Genomic DNA, 10,627 nt, shown 5'->3' with positions numbered 1-10,627 from the left:
ACCACGACAAGCCTAATGAGAAGGGTGGATGCACACTTTGCTACTCTTGATCTCACTAATGAGGGCTCTCTTTGGGATTCTCAAATCTCAATCACCTCACTAGGGCCTTGCTCTTCTTGGCACTCTCAAAGGTGTTTCTCAGCTATTGGAATGAGCGAAAGTACCCCCACACACGAATGGAGGAAGTATTTATAATATGGGCTGAAAAACAAACTGTTATGTGCCTCTACGGGGTGACCGGACGTGCCGGTTAGTTCACCCCGAACTCCAGTGTTTACAGTGTGACCGGATGCTGGCCAGCGTCCGATCAGCACTGACCGGATGCGTCCGATCGAGATTTCCCCTCTCTAGAACCTTACTGGAGTCGACCGGACGCTGGCCCTCAGTGTCCGGTCACTTGACCTCTTGCGTCCGGTCGTACCAGACGAAAATACCCTGGTCAAATGAACTGACCGGACCCTGAGCCTGCGTCCGGTCAATAATTGACCCTCCATTCACTTCCAACTTTTGAATGTACGTGAATGAAGTTTGCTCCAATGGGTCTAAGGGCTTTTTAGGAGCTACATAGTGCTAGGATTAGCAAGTGTGCACCACACCTAACCCACTAGACTCACCTAGGTCAAGCTACCCATCCATACCCCCTTAATAGTACGGCCAAAGGAAAAACAAAGTCCTAAACTACTCTAAGTGTCTCTTCAACTCCAATCCACACTTAGAACTAGTCCATCCTTAACCTTGTTGTTCATCCTTTGAAAATCGAAATGATTTCTATCATAGGGGCATGACCACCATGATAGCCCAATCGATCTCCATTACCATGACCTAACTTAATTGCCTTTGTAAAACACACGTTAGTCATAGTAATCATGTATTGTCATTAATCACCGAAACCTAACTAGGGGCCTAGATGCTTTCGGGCCCAAGTGTGTGTCCACTATCTTAAACCATATCATATTTACCCCGGTTATAAACCTTGGTTCACTTACAAGCATGTTAACTTGTTCATATCTATACTAGAATCTTTATCAATATGTCTTTAATTGGGAAAATATAAATATCAATACCCCGAATACTTCCAGGTGAAATGCTACAATCATAGATCCATGTGCTTGCGGATAATTTCTATAATTATTAAGATCTATCATCAATGCTTTTCCTGGCAGCATTTCTAATTCTAGTGATGTCTCTAAGAAATGCCAACAAACGCCCGGATGTAGGAGCACGATACTCATGACCTTGTGGAACGCTTAGCAACCTTTGGGAGGCGATCCCAGCCACTGACCAATCTCGAACATACGGTCCCCAAGACTGTCCTGAATGCTTAGAAGAAGCAGGCCTACCGGGACATGTTCTTTCGCATCATGAACAACCCATGTCAGAACCACGGCTTCCCTGTGACCCACCTTGCCAAAGGCTGCGTCGCTTATCCGTGGCATGTCGCTCTAGAAGCCCAGAAGCGGATGGATCAGGACGGGTATTTGGGAGATCGTGACTACAATGAGGACACTGACATAGCTGCTAGATGCTCCATGCTCATATTTTGTGGCCCCCAAGCCTACCAAGACTGAAGGCTATAGAAGCTAACCCACCGGTAGATCTATGTAGCCGCATAGGCTGCCCCACTATACCTGCGATGGTTCGAATGGTCGATTACTTTTGATCATACCGATCATCCCGATCGGGTAATTGAGGCAGGTCGATTCCCCCTGGTGGTTAGTGTAGTCATCGAGAATGTAAGGATGATGAAGATCCTCATGGATGGAGGCAACGACATCAACATCCTTTACAAGGATGCCTTCGACAAGCTAGATGTTGACTTAAGGAAGCTACACGCATCGCAGTCTCCCTTCCATGATTTCATTCCCGGACAGCGCGTCATGCCCTTGGGCACGATAGACCTCTCTATGACATTCGGCGATGTTGTACACTATAGGAGGGAGACACTCTCCTTTGAAGTTGTCGACTTCCAGGGACCATATAGCGCCATATTCGGGAGGCCATGTTACACTACGTTCATGGTGGTCTCGAACTACGCCTACCTCAAGCTAAAGATGCCAGGACCACGTGGCGTGATCCCAGTGTCGGGAAACTTCTAGCACGCTTACCAGTGTGAGAGGGATGCCATCGAGTATGTAGAGGCCAACAACCTAGATTCAGGAGCAGGAAACAAGAGTCACTCGGGGGCTTCCGATCTCCATTGCTCGGAGCCAGGGAAGAAGCTCCTGTTGATGGCTCCAAAACAGCAGCCCATCGTCATCGTCGACCCATCATCCTCAACTCCGCTACCGGCTTCTACCCCTGCGGGTCTCATCATCGGATCTTGAGGAGGCAGCCGACGACTCATGCTTATGTCGGTCTTTTATTTTTCTAAATTCTAGATATCATTTACATCTTGCAAAGAACATTTATTTGACATGAATAAATTGTGACCTCTCGAGTACCTTACGAAGAACCTCTCTGGGTCACTCAGGGGCTAACCTTTGCACCTATCATATATGCTCCTACTCAGCACATTCACATGTTATACTAACTTATCAACATGCTCGGGGGATACAATGATAACCATATGTGCCACCTACTCACATTTTCCTCTCGATCGATCAATGTCTCATAGGCCTTGGAATGGTATAAGTGATTCAACGAGACTATAACGACCCAACAATCGTTACAATTTTTCACAAGCACCTTGAGCATAAAATGCATCTAAAATTTTCAATAATCAAAATCTTGCATGTTACCTATAAACTCGTTGAGCATCATATGCATTTGTAATTTAAATTAGAAATAAACCTGTGCTTAGCCCAGCCAAAACCGAGCACTGCCAATTTTGGTGAATCATCCGACATCACCACCGGACCGTCCGTCAGGACATCTCATAGACTTAGAATAATTCTAGCCAACCCATGCACTGACGGAGTGTCCACCGTCACGGCAGAGTGTTCGTCGAAGCTGTTGCACAGTCAGCTAGTTTGTCAGACCGTTCGGCGCCTCTAGCGGACTGCCCATCAAATTCGGCCAACACCTGTCCCATGCACTGTGATGTGGTGTCACACATTCACCCCTCATGGCCCACATGCCATACCCTCCCTCTCTCACAAAACCAGATAGTAGCAGCACCTCCCCTCTCCCACATCTCACACAAACGCACACACCAGGAAAGAAAGGAGAAGAGGAGAAGGAGAGAAAGAGAGGAGGAAGAGAGGAGGAAGGAGAAGAAGAGAAGGAGGAGGAGGAAGCTGCCCCTTCTGGAGGACGTCAAGGAGCTGCTTCACCTTGCCGTCCTCGTCCACGTGCTCGCCCAAGATGGAGGAGGAGCTCCCCAAAGCTTCATCTTCAACCTCAAGCCATGGTGGAGCCTTCAAGCCGATCTCTGACCACAAGCCATCCTGAACCAAGCTGCAGTAGATGGAGGTCCCCCAAGGCATGGTGAGATCCCCCACGATGTTCATCTTCACTCTCCCCAACTCCCATGGCCATCCCATTGAGTTCTTGCCCCATTCATGACCACCACCACCATGGATGAGCTCGAGCTCAACACAGCACAAGCATGGCACATCCATCACTTGTAGAAGATTTCCTACATCACTAGTAAGCCATAGAAACAAATCGCACTTGATATGGAGCCCGGATGCCCCAGGAATCATCTCCAACATTTTTACACCCGAGCTGTTTGTTGTTTTACTGGATGGTCCATCGTTTTCACGGACTATCCATCGATGCCAGTGTTCGTCCCAGCGGAATGCTCCAGTGCACATGATAGTCCTTAGCGGACTATCCACCAAATTCATGGACTGTTGAAAGGTCCTAATATGGCTAAAGGGGGGTGAATAGCCTATTTGAAAATCTACAAGATCACTAGAGCAATTTGATTAGTATGATAAATAGTGAAATGCAAACTTGCTCTAGCTCTACAAGGGTTGCAAGCCATCTATCCAACAATTCTAGTTACTGTAATCACTAGGCACACAATTGACTAAGTCACTACTCACTAAGGGCTCTCACATTTGCTACACTAAAGAGCTCCACTAGATGATCTTAAGCTACAAAGCAAGCTCTCAATTCTAGCTACATCAAAGAGCTTGCTACAACTAGTTTACGAGAATGTAAATGAGTGAGTAGGGTGACTATACCGCCATGTAGAGGAGTGAACCAATCATAAGACAAATACCAATTCAATCACTAGGAGAATACCAAATGGCAAGAGACAACAAATTTTTCTCCCGGCGTTGACGTGCTTGCCGGCACGCTAGTCCCTGTTGTGTCGACCAACACTTGGTGGTTCGGTGGCTAAGAGGTGTTGCACAAACCTCATCCACACAATTGAACACCGCAAGAACCTACCCACAAGTAAGGTAACTCAATGACACAAGCAATTTACTAGAGCTACCTTGCTGCGCTTCGCCAGTGAAGGTGCAAGACCCCTCACAATCACTAGAGGCAGCCACGAACAATCACCAACTCATGCCAAAGCTCCTCCACTGCTCCAAGCCGTCTAGGTGGTGGCAACCACCAAGAGTAATAAGAAATCCGCAGCCACAACGATCCCCAAGTGCCACTAGATGCAATCACTCAAGCAAATGCACTTGGAATCACTCAATCTCACTTTGAATTAGCAATCAAGCAAGAGAGATGTGTGGGAGGGAGTTTGCTCAGCTCACAAGGATGTCAAAGATGTCAAAGAGCCAAGAGAGTTGCATTGGAGCCGACCCCTAACTATTTATAGAGCCCTCCAAAGGATAGAGCCATTAGGCTTAGCATTGGGCTCACTACGCAGGGACCGGACGAGCCGGTCAAGATGACTAGACACACGGCCCCTGTGTCCGGTCGCAGGGATGTGTTCATGTGTCCCCGCTTTAAACCTTAGCCGTAGATCTTCAATGATCAAGTCACGGCGCTCGCATAGTTAAGTTATGACCGGACGCGCCTGAGCAGCGACCGGACTTGGTGCCACTCAGGGTCTGGTCATTTCTAGTAAGCTTCCCGAGGCATTTTCTATTGACCGGACGCGTCAGGTCAACGATGACCTGACGCGCCCCAGTGTCCGGTTGCTTTACTTCTTCTCTGCGTGCGTGCCCGAGGCTAACGTCAGCGTATGTCATCCATCACCTAATGCATGCACTATGCGTCCGATCGCGCAAAGCGGCCGCCTCCCAACAAGTGACTGGACACGCCGGTCGAGCCAGGGCCAGCATCTGGTCAATCTTCTGCGTTCTCGGCCAGACAGCGTTACCTTCCTATAAATGACCAGACACGCCGGGGTGAGTCTGGTCACCCCACGGCCAACGTCTGGTCGTGGACCTTCTCCTCTTTTTCTTTTTCTTTTTCTAAGTCCACAACCGCTTCACCCTTGCTTCCAACTTGCTAACCACAAAGTCTTGAACTTGTGTGCACGTGTGTTAGTATTTTTCAAAGAATTTTATAAGGGTCAAAGTTAGCACACTAGATTCCTAAATGCATATGCAAAAGTCATGTTACCTAGTGGCACTCGATAAACTATTAGGCAAAGATTTCCCCTCTTTATAGTACGGCTATCGATCCAAAGTCACTCACACTCTCTATGGTGTCTTTAGTGCAAAACAAAAATCTATCTTATACCTTTGCCTTGATCATCTCAATTTTTGTTTTTCTCTTTCTTCTTTACCAAGTTCCGCTTGATCATCATCAACACATGTCCATCTCCAGCTCCATGGACTTCATCACCATTCTCCATCACTTGGTATGTACCAACCTTGCTCACATGACACTCATGACAAAGGTTAGTACTTAGGTTTCATCAATTAGCCAAAAACAAACTAGGGCTTTCAATCTCCCCCTTTTTGGTAATTGATGACAACCTATTTACAAAGATATTCAATGAAATCTTTTGGATTCATGTTGCTTGCCCAAGCATATTACCATGTATAAAGATTATGGACAAGTTTCATCAACCCAATTTGGTAGTATTAGCTCCCCCTACATATCTGCTAAGAGTTTAGATTTGAAAGCTTGCACATATGCATGGATTAGAAGTTTGGGAGAGTAATAGCTACCAAATGATGCTAAGGTGTAAAGAATGGACCTTTGAAGCGTGATACCAATCGGAGTTGCCATTTCAACACCATCCTTAGCACCATGATTTGCTAGATACCACTTGAAAAACAACAAAGAACTAGATACCTCGTGAGATCAAAATTATAAGCAAGGTACTAGTACTACTTGTAAGAACAATTCAAGTGTCTAGCTATCCTACGCATGCTAGTTTTTTATTTCATCAAACATTTTCTATGATCTAGCATATACCACACAAGCATGGATAGGGAATTTAGAACTTATGCCATGCAAGAAAACATATGTAATGCACATACAAATGCAACATACAAGTTTATGAACTTGCTTCCCCTACTTGTGTGCTTCAAAATTTTAATTGATCCCCTTACTTTGTCAAACTTACTTCTCGCCCCCTATCTTTGTGAATTACTTCTCCCCCTTTGTCATCAATGACCACAAAAGGTGAGCTCAAAATTTTAGATAGGTTGTGTGAAACCATGATAAGTGAGGATCATTTTTCAATTTGGTTCAATCTAGATCACTTGCAAAAGATATTTAACTCGGTTTGATCCAAGGGCAAGCTTCTTCACACCTCCAAATAAGGGTTATCATGCACCATGTTGAGTTAAACACTTATAGCTCATTCTCTAGATTAAACACTAGGTTCACAAGCCCACAAACATATCATATGCTACCACTAGATCATATCAATCATAGAAGCAATAGTGGTAATATACAATCATCAAATTCAATTGATTTTCATGAATGAGCCTATTTAATCATGAGAAATGACTAGATGCAATAAACAAGTCCTTAGCAATTGATGAATGACATGTCAATCAACTTTACCTTGCTTTGCTTGAAGAAGAGGCATGTCATATATGAGGGTGCATCAACACATATTTGAGAAGTCAAGTATGTTCAATTCATTCCTTAGCTTGCAAAACCTTTTCTCATCAAGTGGCTTGGTGAAGATATAGGCATATTGATCATCGGTGCCCACACTTTCAATGCAAATGTCCCCTTTTTGTTGGTGATCGCTTATGAAATGATGGCAGACATCTATGTGCTTTGTTCTTGAATGTTGAACTAGATTGTTGGTGAGCTTCACGGCACTCATTGTCACATAGCAATGGCACTTGTTTGAACTTGATTCCAAAATCACTCAAAGTAGCCTTCATCCACAGTAATTGAGCACAACAACTACCGGCCAAAATGTACTCCACTTCGGTGGTTGAAAGTGCTACACTATTTTGCTTCTTTGATGACCAAGACACAAGTGATCTTTCTAATAGTTGACATGAGCCCGATGTGCTCTTCCTCTCAACTTTGCACCCCTCATAATCAGAGTTCGAATATCCAATCAACTCAAATATTGTTCCCTTGGGATACCACAATCCAACTTTTTGTGTATGCTTCAAGTACCTCAATATTCTCTTTGTTGCCTTCAAATGACTTTCTCTTGGTGAGGCTTGAAATCTAGCACACATGCATACACTAAACATCACATCCGGCCTTAATACGGTCACATAGAGTAGGCTTCCAATTATAGACTGATACATCTTTTGATCCACCATGTTGCTACTAGCATCACTATCCAAGTTTCCATTTGTCCCCATTGGTGTACTAATAGCTTTGCTCTCATCCATGCCAAACTTCTTGAGCATGTCTTTGATGTACTTGCCTTGACTAAAAAATGTGCTATTCTTCATTTGCTTGATTGGAAGACCAAGGAAGTACCTAAGCTCTCGAATCATGGACACCCCAAACTCACTTGCCATCATCTTTCCAAACTCCTCACAAAAATCTTGATTGGTTGATCCAAATATGATATCATCAACATGGATTTACAACACAAACAAGTCATTGCCAAGCTTCTTGGTGAAGAGAGTGGTGTCAACCTTGCTCATCTTGAATCCCTTAGAGAGTCAAAAATCCCTCAACCTCTCATACCATGCTCTTGGTGCTTGCTTCAAGCCATACAAAGCCTTTCTCAACTTGTAGACATGGTTGGGCTTCTTTTCATCTTCAAAACCAGGAGGTTGCTCAACATACACAAGCTCATTGATGTACCCATTGAGAAATGCACTCTTCACATCCATTTGGTACAACACGATGTTATGGGCACAAGCATAGGCTAACAAGATCCTAATTGCTTCTAATCTTGTAACCGGGGCATATATTTCTCCAAAGTCAAGACCTTCAACTTAAGTGTAATCTTGAGCCACTAATCTTGCTTTGTTCCTTACAACTATCCCATCTTGATCTTGCTTGTTTTGAAAGAGCCATTTGGTTCCAATCACATTATGATCCTTAGGCCTCTCAACTAACTCTCATACTTGATTTCTTGTGAAGTTGTTTAGCTCTTCATGCATTGCATTTACCCAATTAACATCCAATAAAGCTTCATCTATCTTCTTAGGTTTAATGGATGACACAAATGAGAAGTGTTCATAAAATGATGCCAATCTCGATCTTGCTTGCACACCTCTTGAGATATCACCAATTATGGAGTCCAATGGATGATCACCTGCAACATTGGTAGGTTGGAGCACTTGCACTTGATTGCTTGCATTTGATTGATCACTTGGTTGAGATGATGAACTAACCACTTGTTGTTGATCTTGCACTTTGTCATCATTAGTACTTGCTTGAACTTCATCATGAGAACCATTAGCTTGCACATTTGAGTTAGAGAGCACTTTATTCTTGTCATCTTCAACATTAATCACCTCTCTAGGCCTTATGTCATCAATGTCCATATTCTTCATTGTATTGACCAATTAAGTACCTCTCACATCATCTAGATTCTCATCTTCCTCTTGGGAACCATTGGTTTCATCAAATTCCATATCATGAACCTCCTCAAGAGTACCACTAGCCAAATTCTAAACTCTATAAGCCTTACTAGTAGTGTAGTAACCAAGCAAGAAACCTTCATCACACTTCTTCTTAAACTTGCTCAATCTAGTGACTTTCTTTAATATGTAGCATTTGCATCCAAAATCCTAAAAGTATGCAATATTGGGCTTTCTATCATTCAAGAGCTCATAAGGTGTCTTCTCCTTCAATGGATGACAATAGAGTCAGTTGCTATAGTAGCAAGCCATGTTGATAGCTTCGGCCCAAAAGAAATGACTCACATTATACTCACTCAACATTGATTTTTCCATGTCAATCAAAGTTCTATTCTTTCTCTCAACTAGACCATTTGATTGAGGAGTGTACTTGGCTGAGAATTGATACCTAATTCCAAACTCATCACACAAATCATCAACTCTTGTGTTCTTGAATTCACTTCCACTGTCACTTCTCACTTTCTTGATGGTTGTTTTAAACTCATTGTGTATTCTCTTGATGAATGTCTTGAAGGTTGCAAACACATCACTCTTGTCAACAAGAAAGAACACCCATGTATATCTAGTGAAATCATCCACAATCACAAATCCATATTTGTTTCCACCAGTGCTAGTGTATGTGGTTGGTCCAAACAAGCCCATGTGCAACAACTCAAAAGCTTTGATGTGCTCATCATGCTCTTCTTAGGATGTGTGTTGCCAACTTGCTTTCTGGCTTGACATGCACTACATAGCTTTTCCTTCTCAAATGTGACATCTTTCAAACCTCTAACTAAGTCATACTTGATACACTTGTTTAATTGTTTCATTTCAGCATGGCCAAGCTTTCTATGCCATAACCAACCCATGCTAGACTTAGTGAGCAAACATGTTGACAATTGAGCTTCTCTAGCATTGAAATCAACCAAGTATAGATTCTCATATCTAAATCCTTTGAATATCAAGTTAGAGCCATCTACACTTATGATCTCTACATCATCCACAACAAATATGCACTTGAAACCAAGATCACACAATTGAGCTACCGACAATAGGTTGTTGTTCAAGCTCTCTACTAGTAGCACATTGGAAATGCTCAAGTCATTGGATATTGCAATCTTACCAAGACCCTTGACCTTGCCTTTGCCATTGTCACCAAAAGTGATACTATCAATCCCATTGCTCTCATTCTCATTGAATGAATTGAACATTTTTGAATCACCGATCATGTGTTGTGTGCACCCACTATCAAGCACCCAATGCCTTTCTCTGGCTTTATAATTGACCTACAAAAGAAGATCAATTCCTTTTAGGTACCCAAACTTGCTTAGGTCTTTAAAGGTTAGTTACTAAGGTCTTTGGCACCCAAATGTCTTTCATTTTTTAGCCCATAATTGGTGTACCAATGAACTTAGCCTTCACACCATTGGCACCCTTAACAAGTATGTAACAAGAATCAAATCTAATTAAGGATACATTAGGTTGCTTCTTCTTGTTAGTCTTGCAATATTGTTCTATATGCCCAACTTGCTTGCATCTATTGCAAAACCGACCATTGCCCTTCACAAGGCTAGCTTTGGGAGTGACAAAGGCCACCTTGCCTTTTTTGGGGATATAGCCTAATCTCTCTTTGTTGAAAGAAAACCTTTGGCTACCCAAGCACTTTAGCAAGCGGGCATCTCTACCATAGGCATTGCCTAAGGCACGAGTGAGCTCATTCACCTCCTTCTTGAGGGTCTCGTTTTCCACCATTAGTGAGGCAT

The sequence above is a fragment of the Miscanthus floridulus genome, chromosome 11 (assembly GCF_019320115.1).
Source record: "Miscanthus floridulus cultivar M001 chromosome 11, ASM1932011v1, whole genome shotgun sequence".
Classification (NCBI taxonomy): Eukaryota; Viridiplantae; Streptophyta; class Magnoliopsida; order Poales; family Poaceae; genus Miscanthus; species Miscanthus floridulus.
The sequence above is the reverse complement of the archived record's forward strand: the minus strand, read 5'-3'. Positions refer to the sequence as shown.